The sequence below is a fragment of the Octodon degus genome, unplaced genomic scaffold (assembly GCF_000260255.1).
Source record: "Octodon degus isolate 3935 unplaced genomic scaffold, OctDeg1.0 scaffold00077, whole genome shotgun sequence".
NCBI lineage: Eukaryota > Metazoa > Chordata > Mammalia > Rodentia > Octodontidae > Octodon > Octodon degus.
In genome coordinates, this window is record NW_004524653.1 from 9,774,462 (window position 1) to 9,793,769 (window position 19,308).

Here is a 19,308-nt window from a genome sequence, read left to right on the forward strand (position 1 = left end):
TTCTATAAACTGTTCTGGTGAAGGGGCCTGATGCAGGGTTACACTATGCAGTTCAGGTTGCTTTTAAATTCACAATGTAACCCAGGATGACCTGGAACTTGCAGCAATCCTGTCTCAGCCTCCCAAGGGCTGGGATTATAAACATGTGTCACCTTGCCCAGTCTTAATATATGTTATGTATTTTAACATTTTCTGATTTTATAATTACTGATTTTTTTTTCTCTTTTTGGGTTTTTGGTTTTTTTTTTGGTGGGGGGGTTTCAGTACTGGGGATCAAACTCAGGACGTTGCACTTGCCAGGCAGGCACTTACGCCGCTGAGCTATATGCCCAACCTCATATGAATCACTGAGGAATATTTACACTGTGTATAAACATCTGAAAAAAAAATACAAAAAAAAAGGGAAAAAAAAAATGAAGGCCAAAATTAACATTGACATATTTAGTAAAGCTACTTTATGGAAATCAATTTATATCACATTCTTCTGAAAGTATACCAAAAGTTAGACTCTAGCTAAAAAGACTAAATTTCCTGGCCAGATATATTTGAGCACCATTTTTGTTTTGGCAGCACTTTCCTTTGTACAACAGTAGTTCTCATCTCTGCTTTCAAAGTCACCTTCAGGCCTAATGAAGGAACATAACTGATTCTTCTCTGCCTAGAACACAACCATAATAAGCATTCTGCAGGGAAACGTCTCTTTTTTTATTTTCTTTTACTACAAATCTGCTTAATATCAATATTTTATTACAATATTTATAACTAAAAGATGAAAATAAGAAGAAAATTTAAGACCAATATAAGACAAAAGAGTATATGATGAAATAGAACACACGTAAATAATAGATCTCTCAAATCTAGTCTGGAAATAATATTTTAAAAAATGTTTTCTTATAAGAACAGGGCAAGGAGCTGGTGAGATGGCTCAGTGGTCTAAAGCACCTACTTGGAACAAGCTTGGCAAAGCACAGGGACCGCGGTTCAATCCTCCAGCACCACATGCCAGCCAGCCCCGCCCCCTGGTGGGCTGAACTGGCCGCGCGCGCGCGCGCGCGCGCGCACACACACACACACACACACACACAATAAATAAATGTTTAAAAAAAAAAGAACAGGGCAAGTGGCAACTTCAAACTAAGTTTATCAAAATAGAAATGAAGATTTTTGCTCTTGTCTCATTAGAAACAAGTATGGGAGAAATTTAGACATTCTCAAACAAGTGCAATAAAATTAAATTTTAATTAAGTCACAATTTAATTTAGTAAGTCACAAACTGAATAAAATCAAAGTATCATAATACATGGCCATGGCTAATTTACAAGTATGCTATATTAAACTTCTAGGGCTGGTGAGATGGCTCAGTGGTCTAAAGCACCTACTTAGAACAAGCTTAGCAAATCACAGGGACCGCGGTTCAATCCCCCAGCACCACATGCCAGCCAGCCCACCCCCTGGTGGGCTGAGCAGGCCACACACACACACAAATAAATAAATAAATTTAAAAAAAATTGGGGCTGGTGACATGGCTCAGTGGTCTAAAGCACCTACTTGGAACAAGCTGAGCAAAGCACAGGGACCGCGGTTCAATCCCCCAGCACCACATGCCAGCCAGCCCCGCCCCCTGGTGGGCTGAGCTGGCCACACACACACAAAATAAATAAATAAATTTTTAAAAAAAATTTAAAAAAATAAATAAATAAACTTCTAATCTGGCACATTAAAACATGGCAATCAAGGAAAGCAGTTTATCTGCACTGTTAAAATACTATTTCTAATTTTTCTAAAATGGGTTGAGTAATACAACATAACAATTCATCTTATCCACTGTGTTGGTATTTTTCTTCCATGAAATATATGTATTCAGTGAAATGAGTGATGAGTGACCTTGAGACAGCACTTGGAAGATGGTCACCATGGCAACAATACCGCAAAAGAGCCTCATCCCCAGCAAAAGGACCAACCTGGTACAACACAATTTTTAGAATGCAGAAAAACAGCTTCCTTCAAGTCAAAAAGAAAGAAAGAAAGAAAGAAAAGCTATAGAAATGTTTACAGTAACATTTCTATTTTAATCTTTCTATTCTTCATGGAGGGGGACATACCCATTGTTATCTTAATGATAAAATATTAGGCTACAAAAAAAATTTTTCTTTTTGCTTCCCACATGGGAAAATTAGATATGTATTAAATCATTTTTCATGTTTTAAAAAAAGTTTGATTTTTTTTTTAATGTATGTAGTACAGGGTCTACAGGCTCTCATTACGTAGATCGGACTTGTGATCCTCCTATTTACAGCCTCCCAAGCACTGCGATTACAGGCACACACCACCATGCCCAGTCTCAATGGCTGTCTCAGCATTCCCTTGGGGAGGGGACCCGGAGGCAGGTGGATCAAACCTCCAGCCCAAGTCTGCCTAAACAAGCACTTCAATCCCCTGAGCTACCTAAAGGTGTTTGAAATTTTTCAACAAGATCAGTATTATATTGTTTTAATCACAATGAAGAAGAAACAAACATTTACCATTTTAAGAATATTCACTTTTGGGGCTGGGGAGATAGCTCAGTGGTCTAAGCACCTGCCTGGCAAGCACAAGCACCCGGGTTCAATCCCCAGTAGCACATGCTGTACTGGCCCCTAGAACACTAGATGTGCTGGACAAGTCACAGAAATAGGGTATGGTGACACACACCTGTGATCCCAGCACTGGGGAGGATGAGAGAGAAGAATCACTGACAGCAGGATCACTATGAGTCCAAGCTGCTTAGAAAGACCCTGTACCAAATATATATTTTCCCCCTCACTTTCCAGGCAGCTCTTGGTAAAGAAAACATGTGACCCAGAGGTAGGTAGTGAGACATGCCTATAAATCCCAAATAATTGGGAGGCTGAGGCACAGTAAATGCTGAGGTACTGAACCCAAATTCAAGCGCACAATGGACAATTTAGCCCACAATGGACAATTTAGCAACTATCTCAAAATAAAAACAAAACAAAAAAGGTGGAAATATAGCTCACTTGTGAAGGTCCTTAGCCAAATGCCTTGTATCTCAAAAAATAAAATGAAAAAATGAGCTAAACTAAGTTTTTGTTTTTTGTTTTTTTTCCCCGGAACCGGGGATTGAACTCAGGACCTTGTACTTGCCACGCAAGCGCTTATTCCACTGAGCTATCTCCCCAGCCCCTAACCTAAGCTATTTAACAAGAACTTGTCTCACAAATTTTTTTAACACAGGGTCTTACTCTGTAATTCAAACTGGCTTTGAACTCACTAGGAAGCCCTGGTTGGCCTTGAACTCACAACAATCCTCCTGCCTCCTGTCTCATCCTTTGGAGTGCTGGAATTACAGGTGTGTGTCATCAAAATATGTACAAAAGGATGGGAGCTGGGCATAGTGGCACACATCTATTCTCCTAGCATTGGGAGGCTGAGATAGGAGAATTGCTGCAAATTTCTGACCAGCCTGGACTACCTAATGTGTCCAAACCTATAATCCCAGCACTCTGGAGGCTGAGACAGGAGCATCACTTTGGCTACAAAGTGAGCTCAAGGCCAGCAGGAACTGTATAGTGAGACCCTATCTGAAAAAAGACATAGTGAATCCAAGGCTAGCTTGAACTACAATATGATGCTTAGCTCAGTCGACTAAGTGCCTTCTTAGGCAAGCTCAGGGACAAGGTTCGAGGTTCAACCCCTAGCACCAACAAAGCAGGCACACTGCTGGGCCACCAATACTGGGTGTGATGGAGATGATACTGGGCAAGGTGGGGATGGGTGTGGTGACACAAACCTGTAATCCCAGTGCTGGGGAGGCTAAAAACAGGAGGCTCACTATGAATGTGTAGTGAGACCCTGCACCAAATACATAAATAAAGTAAGAAATAACAAGATGCTATCTTAGGCAAGGGAGATGGCTCAGCTGCATAAGCACCTGCCTTGCAAGTGCAAGCTCCTGAGTTCAATCCACAGTTCAAAAAAAAAAAAAGACGCTGTCTCAAAACAAGAAAAAGGGCTGCATAGTTCAGTGGTAGAGCTTTTGCCTAAGGTCCTGGAAGCCTGAGGTTTAATCCCCATTACTCCCCCAAAAAACAAAGAAATCATCAGAAAGGTTGATAGAACTGGGCAAGATGGTGCATGCCTGTAATTCCAGTACATGGGAAGCTGGGGGAGGAGGACTGCTATGAGTTCAAGAACAGCCTGAGCTACAAAATGAGTTCAGAGATCAACTATATAATAAAGTTGCATAATAAAACTGCCTCAAAAATAGATTCCAAAAAAGGATTGACTTACAAGTGCAAATGTAAAATATATAATTCTACCAATACACATTAAGCATCTTTATAAAAGTATGTATCTTTGCTTCAGACATCAAACAGTACTTTTCTTTCAGAACGTGAAAACTAGGAATATGGTACTTTACCACCAACATAGCCAGTACTGAGTGCAAAGTGAAACAAGTGCATTCAACAGCCTCAAACTTTTTCTCATGTACCTATTCAAAGAATCTTGATCGACTCCTAGAACTTTTGTATCTTGACACTTAAATTTTTCAACAATTAAGACTAATTCCTACACAAGGCCAGGCATGGTCGCACACCTGTATTGTGAGGCTTAGGCAAGAGGAAGCTTCAAGTTCAAGACCACTCTAGGCTACAAAGTAAGTGCAGTCCAACCTGAACTATACAGCAAGACCCTGTCTCAAAAAGACACACACACAAAAAGACCTTATACAACTCTCTCCCCTCACCCCGCCACTACTGGGAATCAAACTCAGCACCTTGTGCTTGCTGGTCAGGGACTTATGCAAACAATATCAGGTGCTTATATGAACTATATCCCTGGTCCTACATCATTCCTACATATTCGAAGAAACCAGATTATCATCCATCCCTAACTCAGTAAAAAAATATACTATAGTTCCTTTCTCAGAAATGCAACTTTGTTTTTCTTCACTCACAGAAAGAAATCATAAAACCATTTCATGATTCAAAGCACTTTATTGATCAATCCATCTCTGCAACAAAAGGGTATGTAAGCTGAAATAATTGATCAGATGTAGTGAAAAGCACACCAACCAAAACTCTGGGAAACAAAAGCAGGAGAATTAGAAGTTCCAGCCCAGCCTGGACAATCAAGCAACTTACCAAGACAAGTAATACTGGGGACAGTTTACTACTACAATTCCTCCCTACTTTAAACCAATTTCACAATCAACTTCAATCTTATCTGGATTTCTAGGAACAGCTTCAGCCTAAACAGATAAGGAGCTAAAATAAAATCAAAAAACCACCAAGGACTAACTGCCTTAAAACATCCTCACATTCAGAAGAGGTAGAATAAGGCTGTAATCCTAACACTGAGGCAGGAGGATCACTACAAATTCCAGACCAGCCTGGGCTATACAAAGTGAGCTAAAGACCACCCTGAGTTCAATCCCCGGTTCTGTCAAAAAAAAAAAAAAAAAAAAAAAAAAAAATCCTCAACAGTTTGAAAATGTAAGGCTATAACTCTGTATCTCAAAGCTACAGGTAAGGGTGGGAGAATAGCTTGGGAAGGACATCAAACTTCCAAAGAAATACAAAGCATTTAGTCACTCAACTAATGAATGGTGAATGTCTATTGTGTCAGAATTTCTCCCTCCTTCTAGTACTTATATACATTATCAGAAGATCACATAACCACTAAACTCAATAAATGAGTAGACTAATAGTATATATGTTAGAAGATAAGTGATGTGATAAGAGAGATCTTAGTAGTGAATAGGGTGGAAAGGGTAGGCTTTGCTAAATGGTAAAATAGGAGATTTTAACCACTTGATAGAGGCCGGCCAGATAGCTCAGCAGACTAAAGTAAGATAGCTCAGAGGATTACAGTGCCTGGTTAGGCAGATGCAGGGACTGAGGTTCTATGCCCAGCATGCCATGCCATGCTGTCTCCAGCGATTGAGACTGGACATGGTGGCTCACACCTAAAATCCCAGCGCTTGGGAGGCTGAAAACAGGAGAATCACTTCAAGTCCCACCTGTGTAGTGAGACCCTGCACCAAACACATTAAAAAAAAAAAAAAAAAAAACTTAAACTGTTTACCCTGAGTGTCATTCAGGCAGCATATCTGTTAACATACTGACTAAACCAACCTCTGCTCAGGTAGGTGTCATTTTAACCAATTTTTTTTTTTTTTTTTTTTAAAGCAAGGGTCTTGCTGTGTAGTACACTGGGATTAAAGCATGGGGCATCTTGCCCAGTTCAACCAGTTGATTCTTTTTTTTGAACTGGGACTCAAACTCAGGACCTCATCCTTGCCATGAAGGTACTGTGCCACTTAGTTACACCTCCCCCACCCAAGCAGTTGTTTCTTGTATTGAATAAATTTCATAAAATTGTCATTTTGGGAGCTGCGAGATAGCTTGGTAGTCTGAGTGCTTGCTTGGCAAGCGCAAGTTTCAACCGCCAGAACTACATGCCGTGCTGGCACCAGAACCCAGGCAAACCGTGCTGGCCCTAGAACCCAGGAAACCCATGAAATCAGGCCTGGTGGCGAACTCCTGTAACCCCAGCATTGGGGAGGCTGAAGACAGGAGAACTACAAGTCCGAGCTACATAGTGAGACCCTATACCAAATACATTAAAAAACTGGAAAGGCTAAAACAATAGAGACAAAACAAGCAAAAAAAAACAACTGAGACTATCTCACATAAGCAATATGCAGGGGCTGGAGAGATGGCTCAGTGGTCTAAAGCACCTACTTGAAACAAGCTTGGCAAAGCACAGGGACCGCAGTTTGATCCCCAGCACCACATGCCAGCCAGCCCTGCCCCCTGGTGGGCTGAGCTGGCCACACACGCAATATGCAAAGACCCAATATATGCATTATGAAATTCAAAAACAAAAGGCAATGAAACAAAAAATCAAACAACAACATATAAATCACGAAGCTCTGTAAGAGGAAAAAAAAAGAAACACGTATAATGATGATTACCTATAACCCAGCAGTCAAGTAGCCTAAGGCAAAAGGATCACAAGTTCAAGCCCAGTCTGGGCAACTTAAGAAGATTCTGTCCCAATATACCATATCACAACATATCATAACCCATGAAGATACAAATCAGTACAAAGGCTCTGGGCTCAAACCTAACACAGAAGAAAGGAACAGAAGGAGGAGCTCAGATTAGAAGAAAATATGGGGGCTGGGGAGATAACTCAGAGAGAGAAAATTGAAAGAAAACAGAAAGGCCAGACCTGGTGGCTCTTTCCTGTATTCCCAGCACTTAGGAGGATGAAGCAGGAGGGTTGCTGAAAGTATAAGGCCAGCCTGGGCTACATAGTAAGGCTATCTCAAAAAAAGAGAAACAGACAGGACAGGAAACCTTTACTAACAGATTTAAAATACCTAATAACAAAACCACAATATATAAATCTCATCTGAATTTGACTCAAAAATAAATACATAAGAAGCCAGAGAAATGAAAAACTGAATAGGGATGATGTATTTGACATTACTAAGAAATTAATTTAATTCTTCCAGATATAATAATGGTAGAAATTATGCTCTTTATATCAATCTTTTTTTTTTTTTTTTTTTTTTTTGCAGAACCAGGGATTGAACTCAGGCCCTTGCGCTTGCCAAGGAAGCACTTATTCTACTGAGCCATCTCCCCAGCCCTAATCATTTTTGTTTTGTTTTGTTTTCTTGGCTATTTCAAGAAATCAACTTTAACTTCTTTTACCCTCTTTACCTTCAAAATAAAGCCAGTAAAAGGGTGAAACAAGATTAGCCATGGGCTGAGGAGAAAGCTCACTGGCACAGCACCTGCCTGGCAAGTGCAAGGTCTTGAGTTCAAGCCCCAATACCACCCCCCCCAAAAGAAAGATTAGCAATTGATTGGTAAGCTGGTGAAGCTGAGTAATAAGAACATATAAATCAATACCACTGTACTATGTTGTTTACAATTTTCTATAACATAAAGCAGAAGGAATAAAGTATTGCTGAAAATAAAATAACCAAAACTAGAGCTAAGTATCTGGAGAAAATCCTCAAATACAGAAGAAACTGTCCTCTTCTCAAAGCATATCCTTCAAATAAGGATAAAGTTGTGCATCTCTGAGTAGGAAAGGCTTCTACAGACTAGTCAAAAATTTTTAAAAATGCTACATAAAAACTTATCATGGGTGATGAAAGTATTTTAGAAATGAATAGTGGACTAGACGTGGTACAGTCCTGTAATCCCAGCACTCAGGAGACTGAAGAGGGGGGAGCACCATAAATTTGAGGCCAGCCTGTGCTACACAGTGAACTCCAGGCCAACCTGAACTATACAGTGAGACCTTGTCTCAAAAAAAGATAGATGACAGCTGCGCACCAATGAATAAAAACTTGGGCTTCTTAATGTAAAAGTAATATTTACATGCCAACAAAGAACAAAATTCAATACCACAGGCAAAACTTCCTGGTATGGCTGAGACTGTAACTCAATGGTAGAATGACTACCTAGCATGCAAGAGGCCACAGGTTACATTCCTAGCACTGGCGAAACAAAAAAAAAAAAAAAAAAAAACAAACACCAGTAGGCTCTGGAGGCATATGCTTCTGATCTCAGTATTCAGGTGGCAGAGGCAGGACTGCTACAAAGTCCAAGCTAGCCAGACTACACTAGTGAGATCTTGACTCAAAAACAAACCAAAGGGCCAGCCAGATAGCTCAGCAGATTATAGCACCTGTTTAGGCAGATGCAGGGACTGGGTTCAATCCCCAGCCTATTGTGCTGCCTGCAGGCCAACAAGACAGCAATTGAGACAGGGCATAGTGGTATGCACCTATAATCCCAGCTCTTGGGAGGTTAAATGCAGGTGGATCACTACAAGTCCACTCTATGTTCTGAGACCCTATAGACCCTTACTAAAATAAAAAAAAAAATAAAAAGTTGAGCATGGTAGCACATGCCTATAATCCCAGCACATGAGAGGCTGAGGCAGAAAGGTCATAAATTTGAGCTGGCCAGGGCAATACAAAGAGTTTCAGGCCAGCTGACTACATAGTGGATTAGCGTGATACTGCCTCAATAGGGGGGGAAAAAAAGGAAAATTCTACATTAGTTTCCCATTTCACTTGAGGTTAAAAAAAAAAAAAAAAAAGCTGAGGCCCTTAACTACCCACAAAGCCCACTATTTCTCTCCAATTCCTTCTCTTCTTACTTAGCCCTGTGTTCACCATGCTGTAGCACACCAGTTCCCTTGCTGCTCCTCAAATACATGAAGAATGAGCTCACCAAGGAGCTTCTGCACTGGCCTTCTCTCCAGATTACACAAAATGCTCCCCGTGCCAACCTACCTCCCCATATTCGTAAGGCCCACTTCTTTTGATTCTTTGCTCAAATATTACTTTCTCAACAAAATGTGGCATGACCATCCCTCTAAATGTAGCTGCCCAAAATAAAATAAAATAAAATCCGACTGCCCCTATATACACATGCACACACAAGTCACACATATGAGAGTCTCACAGTCACACACACACACACACACACACACACACACACACACAGCGCTAGCTTTTCCTCAGCAATTCTGACTAGGTCACTGATCATATCCTGAACATCTAGAGAATAGTCAACACAGATTATTACTCAATAAACCTCTGTAGTATACATTAAAACACAGAGGCAGAGGTGAGATATGACAATGTGAAGATATGCATATTTGAGGGGTCAGGGCTAAGGGGGGGAATCAATCTGCCAAGGAAGAGTGAAGACTTGTTACCAAGTAAACCTTCTAAAGGTAAAGAAAAGATATGGTCCACAATTAGTAACCAAAAACATGAGAAATTTGAAGGCTAGAAAGTTAACAAGGGAAAATAAAAATGACTGCAGGCCAGAGGGAAATTTAGGCTGAAAGGGAACAGATAAAGCAGTAGGACTTAGAAGGAGGGGCTAAAAGGGAAGTGCAGGAAGAGGTTAGAAGTTGTAGATAACAGAGGTCACCAGGAAGGATGAGATTGCATAAGAAAAGATTACAAGGAAGGGGTGGAGGCTACTCTTATATCAACTGTTCTTATTTAAATCCAAGACCTAACAACCCAAATATCTGAATATATGGCTTTATTTTCAATATGTAAGTGAAAGGAATATTAAAACACATGAAGACATACAGATATATAGTATGTGCTGTGTCATTTTGAATTTTGAAATTCTTCATTACAAAAATGCACAGAGGGGCTGGTGAGATGGTTCAGTGGTCTAAAGCACCTACTCAGAACAAGTTTAGCAAAGCACAGGAACCGCGGTTCAATCCCCCAGCACCACATGCCAGCCAGCCCGCCACCTGGTGGGCTGAGCTGGCCACACACACACACACACACACATAAATAAATAAATAAAATTAAAAAAAAAAAAAATGCACAGAAATTCCAGCAAGGTTCAGTGGTATATGCCTGTAATTATGTAGCCTGAGCTACATAATGAATTCAAAGCCAGACAAAATTATATTTTGAGGCCCTGAACTCAAAGACCAAAAGTTAAAAAAGAAAGTTAATTTGAACTAGGTATAATGCCACACACCTCTAATCCTAGCAGTTGGAAGATGATGCAAGAGGACTGCCCTGAGTTTCAGACCTGCCTGAGCTACATATGTTATGACCCAGTAAAAATAAAAATTTTAAAAGTTCACTCAAAGCTAGAAATTGTGGTATACCATAACAGTGTCAGCCAATCATTTGGGAGGCTGACAGGAGGAACACTTAAGCCTCAAATGTGTGAGGCCAGCATGGACAATGCAATGAGATGCTGTCTCAAAAACAATCCAAGCAGGCATGGTGGCACAGGAGAATCATGTGGTCCAATGGTTTCAATCACAGCTACTTAAGAGGCTGAGGATGTGGGCAAGATGGTGGCCTAGTGGAATGAAAATTGGTGCCTAGAAGCAGATTTGTTTTTTTTCCCCAGAACTGGGGATTGAACTCAGACTCTTGGTGTTTGCCAGGTCGCTATTCTACTGAGCCATCTCCCCAGGCCCTAGAAGCAGATTTTAAAGGTAATTTCTTCCACATCTTTTTTCATATCACCTGACAAGCTTCTTTATGTACTATGACAGTGGCAGCAGCAGTAAGATCAGCGATATCAAACAGAGTTCTCTTGAAGCATTTATTTCCAATCCAAAATGGAGCTTTATCTCATGTTTGCTGTAAGTCTACGTATTCTTCTCTTCCAGATGACTATAATTGCAAAGTAGAGCTTGCTTTGACATCTGATGGCAGGACAATAGTATGCTACCACTCTTCTGTGGACATTCCATATGAACACACAAGACCTGTGCCTCAACCAGATCCTGTCCATAATATTGAAGAAACACATGATCAAGTGCTGAAAACCAGATTAGAAGAAAATGAAAGTAAATTCCTTGAGCAAGGACCCATGACAGAACAACTTAGCAAAATGTTCTTCACAACAAAGCATCACTGGTATCCTCGCAGATAGTATCACAGACATCGTATGATACTGAATCCTCCAAAAGACAGATGATATTGAGATTCATGAGAGAATGGAAGAGAAATGTTATCCTGTGCTTAGTTTGCCACTGAAAGAAATACACTAAGACTATATATGGTAATAGTCAAATAATAAAATGTCTTTTCACATTCTTAAAAAAAAAAAAAAAGAGGCTGAGGCAGGAAGATCACAAACTGGAGTTCAACCTGGAATTTGTTGTTTTTTGTTTTTTGTTTTTTTTTCCCTGAAAAAATGTCTTACTACTTAAGGCTAGCCTTGATCTTATATTGAACCTACTGCTTCGGTCCCCCAGGTGCTAGGATTACAGGCATGTGCCACCATACCCAGCTCATCTGAGCAATTTAACCAAACCTTCTTTCAAAATAAAACAAAACCCCAGCATAGTGGTGTATCCCTGTTATCCAAGCACTGTTGGGGGCAGAAAAACTTCAATCTCTAGGCCAGTCTGGGCAATTTAGGAAGATCCTATATCAAAATGAAAAATGGAAAAGAGCTAAGGCCATATGAGGCCACTGGAATCTATCTCCAAGAACTATTGGGGAGTAGCCCTCAGTGAGCCACTTGGATTCAATTTCCAGTACTAATTAATTAAACTGTTAAAAGATTAATTCATAGAATGAGAATTACTCTCATTCCTAAATACCTCTGTTAAGGTATCTGCCACATAAAAGATTAATTACACTGTACTTGTGACCTACTCTTAAGATTCTGATCCAAGGGCCGGCCAGATTGCTCAGTGGACTAAAGCGCCTGCTTAGGCAGAGCACAGGGGTCAGGGTTTTGACGACCCCCCCCCCATGCCCTGCCGGCCCGGCCCCCCGGGCTCACTGAGACAGCAATTGAGTCTGGGCATGGTAGCATGCACCTGTAATCCCAGCACTTGGGAAGCTGAAAACAGGTGGATCACTATAAATCCAATCTCTGTAGGGAGGCCCTATAGACACTGCACTAAATACATAAAGAAAAAAAGATTCTGATCCTCCAGTTAACAGAACAAGGCTATCTGAGAAAACAGGACAACACTGTCTTGCCTTTTTTAAGTTGAGAAGGATTTTTTTTTTTTTTTTTTTTTTTTTTTTTTGCGGGGGCGCTGGCTCAGGATGCCTTAAGGGTGGGTCTGGTAAGGCATGAGGAGCTGGGGATTGAACCCCAGTATCCTGTGCCTGACTGCATTTGCATAAGCAGGTGCTTAAACTAAGCTAACCAGCAGGGCCTGTCTTACCTTTAAATCTTTAAGAACATGTGCTGGAGGCCCTGGGTTCAATCCTTAGCACCCAAAAAAAAAAAAGGAATAAAACAGAAATTGAAAGAGCCAAACAAAAACCACAATAATAAATTTAAGGGGCTGGTGAGATGGCTCAGTGGTCTAAAGCACCTACTTAGAACAGGGGCTTAGCAAAGTACAGGGACCACGGTTCAATCCCCCAGCACCACATGCCAGCCAGCCCGCCACCTGGTGGGCTGAGCTGGCCACACACACACACACACACACACACACAAATAAATAAATAAATAATTTAAAAAATAGTAATAATAATAAATTTAAGACAAAGTCTACTGATCTTTTGAAATATAAACAGAAACCTAAAACAGTTAAAATGCTTAATACTGCCTGAATCACACTAAATTAACATTAAGCCTATGTAAATCTTTACAAAACTTACTTTTCTGAACATTCTACAGTATAAAATCCTGTAAAGTTTATTCACCAAGTACAATAAAAATGATTTCATGTATTCTCAGATGTACAATAAATACACTGAAATTAAAATCATTTAAAACAATTAGGAATTTTGGAACTAGAGATTTTTTTAAAATAATTTTACAAGTTCAATGCGTCCAGCTACACTATTAAGACAGAGACAAAACATACAGGACCTGGGATGTGTGAATTTATGCACACTCTCACTAAAACTGGCAAGGGTGCCTTTTTATCATGGACAGAGCGCATCAAATTCCACTCGGTGTTAAGTGCAGCTGCAAGTGAACCCAGCAGTATGAATTTGAATGCATCATGCAGTGGGAAATAGTGGAAAACTTCACAGGCTATCATCCAGAATGTCTGGGGCTCCTTTTCACATTTATTTTGCAAAGCAGTTATTAGAGCAGTAGTCTTTCTAAAACTGGAAATAGCCACTGTTTCTTAAACTACCCTTCTTAAATGTTAACTGAAAAATAATCCAACCTGCCAGGTATGGTGGCACATTCCTGATATTCCACACTGGGGAAGGCTGAGGCAGGAGGATCATCTAGGCTACAAAGTGAGCTCAAGACCAGCCTGAACTGTACAAGACTGTCTCAAAAAAACACCCCCCAAAAGAAAATTATTTCAAAATTCTAGCATAATAAAAAATTCAGACAAAAAAGAATTAAACTGTCTTCAAATTAGTGTGAAAGGACTGAGAAGTAAAACCGTGGTACGTGTCAACCTAAGAAAAAATATGAAGTATTCAGAGAAACTTTTTTTTGGGGGGGATGATACTAAAAGGATTGAACCTGAGGTCTTCACAATGAACTATACTCTTCTCCCTCTTTTATTTTTTTTCATTTTATGTATTTGATACAGGGTTTTACTGTGTAGTTAGGACTCATAGTGATCCTCCTGTTTTTAGCCTCCCCAGCACTGCGATTACAGGTATGTGCCATGGCAGAGTACGCATACATGTGCATGTGTCAGGGCGGGGGGGATGGAACATGGTACCCCTCTTTTTAAATTCTGAAATAGGATCATTAAATTGTGTAGGGTGGACTCAAACTTGTGATCTCCCTGTCTCAGCCTCAGAGAGCACTGGGATTACAAGTAGGTACAACCAAGTCTAGTTGCGGGAGAAGGGAAATTTAAGGTTACAATAATTTAATATAAATGCTAAGTGTGACAAATAGCACATTGTTATGCTATTTTCTTATTTAGCATATTTTACAGGCATTCAAAAGCTCATACAGGGGCCAGGGAGATGGCTCAGTGGAATAAACGCTTCCCTGGCAAGCGCAAGGCCCTGAGTTCAATCCCCGGTTCCGCAAAAAAAAAAAAAAAAAAGCTCATACAGGCCAGGTGTGGTGGCTCACACCTGGTAATCCCAGCACTCAGAAGGCCCACGCAGGAGAACTGTCCCAGGTTTAAGGCCAGCCTGCCTTACAAACTGAGCTTAATGGCCAGTAGTGAGACCCTATCTCAAAAAGGGAAAAGAAAAAAGCAAATACAAATCCACAGATCAGTTGAGCTCAAAAAACAAGATAACAGGGGCTGGTGAGATGGCTCAGTGGTCTAAAGCACCTACTTAGAACAAGCTAAGCTAAGCAAAAGCACAGGGACCGCGGTTCAGTCCCCAGCACCACATGCCAGCCAGCCCCACCCCCTGGTAGGCTGAACTGGCCACACACACACACACAAAATAAATAAATAAATAAAGTTGTATTTAAAAAAAAAAAACTTAAAAAAAAAAAAAAAATAAGATAACAGATTAAAAAAAATACCACAGCACAAGATTGGCCACCTGGAAGTAGAGGTGGGAGGACTGCTTGATCCCACAACTTCAAATCCAGCCTGGAGAATACAGTAACATCTCATCAAAAAAAGGAAAATAACATTACACATTTTGATGTGAAATTAATACACTCTGTATCAACACAGGTAAATCAGGTAGACTGGTTTTTCAGTCAGGCATGATGGCACATACTTATAATCTCAACCCTTGGGAGGCTGTATCTTCTTTCTTCCCAGAAGAGCACAGTGAGTTCAAGAGCAGTCTAGACTATGGTGAGCTCAAGTCCAGCCTAAACTACATAGCAAGACCATGTCTCAAAAAATAATAAACAGTAAATCAAGGCCAACCTGAATTACATACTGAGACTCTGTCTCAAAAAGCCAAAATAGGGGCTGGTGAGATGGCTCAGCGGTCTAAAGCACCTACTTAGAACAAGCTAAGCTAAGTAAGCAAAACACAGGGACCGCGGTTCAATCCCCAGCACCACATGCCAGCTGGCCCCCGCCCCCTGGTGGGCTGAGATGGCCACACACACACACACACACACACACAAAATAAATAAATAAATAAATAAATATTTAAAAAAAAAAAAAAGCTAAAATAAACTCAACAGCATAAGCACCTGCCTGGCAAGGGCAAGGTCCAGAGCTCAATCCTCATAGAGCAGAGATAGATAGATAGACAGATAGATCGATCAATCGATCGACAGACAGACAGACACACGCCTGTAATCCCAGCACTCAGAAGCTGGGGCAGGATAGCCATGAGTTCGAGGCCAGCCTGGGCTATATACTGAGCTCAAGACCAGTCCAACCACATGGTAAAACTCTCTCTAAAAAAAAAAATAAATAATAAAATAAAGGCTGGCAAGATAGCTCAGTGAACTTAAATGCCTGCTTAGGCAAGCACAGGGGCTCCACATGCTGCACTGGCTCCAACCCCAGGTTCACTTAGCTGGCCACCAAGTCTGAGTGTGGTGGCACAGGCATGTAATCCCAGCCCTGGGGAGGCTAAAAACAGGAGGAGGATCATTACAAGTCCAAGCTGCATAGTGAGACCCTATAACAAATACATATATATGATACACATATGTATAATATATAATATAAATAAAATAAAACTAGTAAGTCAAAGCCATCTGAGAGGGGGACAGATAGACACAGAGTTCTGTGGTAATGGTTAAGGAGGGAATGATGACAGAAGTTCTCAAGAAAGACAGTGTTTTTACTGTTTTGCAATGCTAGGACCTGAAACCAGGGATTCATATGTCATAGGCAAGTTCTTCTATATATCTCTAGCCCTCGTGCTTTTAATATAGGTGCTCAGAACCTTTCATTGGGGATATACCAGACCCACCTACTCAATGCTTTTCATTCTAATTTGTAACAAATAAGTAAACAGACAAGGATTTGACCCATTTCCATTAAAGAAACAAAATTAAGCTCCCATCATTCAAAATGGAAAACAACCTTTGCCAGGCATAGTGACATTGGCCTATGACTTAGCTATTCGGCAGGCTGAAGCAAGAGGACTAGTGCCATTTTGCTGAGTGTAGGGATCCACTGGTCTCACTTGTGATTGGTTCTACCCTGCGAGAAACAGCGGCAGGAATGAGAAAAGATAGACAAAAGCTGGACTAGGTGGTCACTGGTCTGCCTGATGGGCAAGACTAATGCTACCACACCAAAAAAAAAAAGTCCTTTATTTATGCTTTTGCGAAGTAACACATGACACAAGGTTGCCTAACAACTAATAGCTGACCTTAACCAATCAAGATGTTTATCTCAGGACTGAGGTAGCTTTATTTGATCAATTCCCTAGCTTTCCTGGCTCCCAATAGCTGAAGGTTCTTTGTCTCAATTTGGATTGGAATGGCAAATTGGCAAAGTACACCTCTGAGCTCTGATTGCCAGTCATTCTAAGCCGTTAGCTCAAAGGCCTTAGTGTTCTGGTTTTAACCACCCCTAGCAGCCAAAGCTAACTTCCTTCATAACTTTCTGCAGCTCTACCAGCAAAAGGTTTCTCCACCAGTCTCCGCCAACCACCACTGTTCTCTCCCAGCCCATGATGCCAGTACCAGTTTACAAGACACAACCTTACTGACTATTACCACCAGTCACAATCATGTGACACTTGAATCTGCCATTCTGTCAGTTACTGCTGGTCTCTACCATGAGTTCCAGGAGCACTTCAAAACTAACAGCCTAAGGGGGTGGTCAGATAGCTCAGTGCATTAAAGTGCCTGCTTAGGCAGACACCAAGGACTGGGGTTTGATCCACAGGACATGCTGAGACAGCAACTGAGACTGGGCATCGTGGTGTGCAGCTGTATTCCCAGCGCTTGGGAGGATGAAAACAGGAGGATCACTACTACTATGAGTCTGATCTGTGTAGTGAGACCCTGTAGACCCTATACTAAATACATTAAAAAAATAACAGCCTCTGTCATTTACAGGTATCTGTTATTGTTGTTTGGAGATTTTTGTTTGAGACAGTGTCCATATACAGTGGAGTTCATACTAGCCTGGAATTCTTGTTTTTGGTGATCCTCCTGCCTCATCCTCCTAAAGAGTGTGCTACCACACTCAGCTTATAGCTGTATTTAATGTAACCTACTCTGCAAACACTACTCCACAATCTCATGCAGATACACAGAACCTTCCACACTCATTCTGAGACACAAATCATGAGATTCACAGGACCACCATCATGGACCATAGCAGCAGACAAGGCAGTTGTCTTGGCCTGATCAAAGTTTTAAGCCTTACGGGGTAAGAGGTAAGAGTTACCAGGGATTAAGCACAGGGTACAGTGGGAATGGGAATGACTGAGGTTTGGCACCTGCCTAATCACCTGAAGGTCACCAAGTGAGTCATCCTGGATGCATCCAAGTTTGCCCTTCTAACTGTCAAATGGATTAGGGAAGGATCAGGTTGTTTCTTTTCTGTTTTATTTATTTATTTATTTGTGTGTGTGTGTGTGTGTGTGTGTGTGTGTGTGGCCAGCTCAGCCCACCAGGGGGCGGGGCTGGCTGGCATGTGGTGCTGGGGGATTGAACTGCCCTCCCTGGGCTTTGCCAAGCTTGTTCCAAGTAGTTGCCTTAGACCACTGAGCCATCTCACCAGCCCCAGGTTGTTTCTTATCTATCCCAGGATCACAAATTATAGGCCAGTCTAGGTAACCTAGGGAAACACTATCTCAAAATTTTAAAAAAGGGGCAGACCATGGCGGGTGAGCTTGAGGTAGCAAGCCCCGGAGCCAGACACTGAAGGGCCTGCCCCAGAATGTTTTCATGGGCACACAGGCATCACAGAGGAGCTGCTGCGGATCCAACTTTATCCAGAGGTGTCGCCTAAGGAAGTTCCCTTCGTTTCTGGCGAAAAAGAAGGGGATTCTTAAGTTCACTGCATCTGTAGACATGACCAGTTGGCGGCATTTTTAACTGCTCAAAACACAATGCAAGGTGGGATCACATCTGACCAATAACCATCTGCTGTTATTTCCAAGTTATGGAAAAGCCACAAGACAAAAACCTGAGAGTCTTGTGAACCAGAGCCACTGGGAGAATGGACTTCCGAGCCTGAGCTGGAGAGGCGATGGCAAGTCTCAGTCAAGGTACTCGGCTCAAACATATAACCCTGTTGCCATGATACAGCTGGCATTTGGGAAATGGCAGACAGGAATTTCTGCATTTCTGTGTTTGGAATTTGATGAAGTGAAGGAAGAAGCTCTGAGAGGCAGAAGTATCAACACACTGATACAACCAGCCTAACTGAAGATGATGTAGAATTGGAATTACAAAACAAAGGTGTTAATGACCCTACCATTTTTATAGTCCTATTCCCCATTGGTATTCAATGTCAAATCTTTAAAAAAAAACTAAGAAAAGGGCCACTCAGGGCGGCAAGATAGCTCAGGAAACTAAAGCACCTGCTTAGGCAAGCTTAGGCAAGTGTAGGGACCATGGTTCAATCTCGGGCACCCCTGCAATTCCCTAATCCCAGCTCTGGGGAGGCTGAAAGCAGGAGGATCACCATGAGTCCAAGTTGCATAGTGAGACCCTGCAACAAACAAAATACATTAAAATACATAAATAAACAGGCCATAGATATAGCTCAGCACTACCTGGATCTAATTCTCAGGACCACCAAAAAAACTTTTGAATAACAATAACAATAAGAAGCAGCTGGGGCTGGTGAGATGGCTCAGTGGTCTAAAGCACCTACTTAGAACAAGCTTGGCAAAGCACAGGGACTGCGGTTCAATCCCCCAGCACCACATGCCAGCCAGCCCCGCCCCCTGGTGGGCTGAGCTGGCCACAC

At 41.4% G+C, this 19,308-nt stretch overlaps 1 protein-coding gene and 1 pseudogene across 6 annotated transcripts in view; one reads left to right on the top strand and one right to left on the bottom strand.

The window, feature by feature from the left end:
- Ncoa3 (nuclear receptor coactivator 3) overlaps nt 1-19,308 on the bottom strand; it is a 132,626-nt gene that overhangs the window by 88,493 nt on the left and 24,825 nt on the right. The window lies entirely within an intron of this gene.
- Nucleotides 10,881-11,513, top strand: LOC111818028 (annotated as a pseudogene).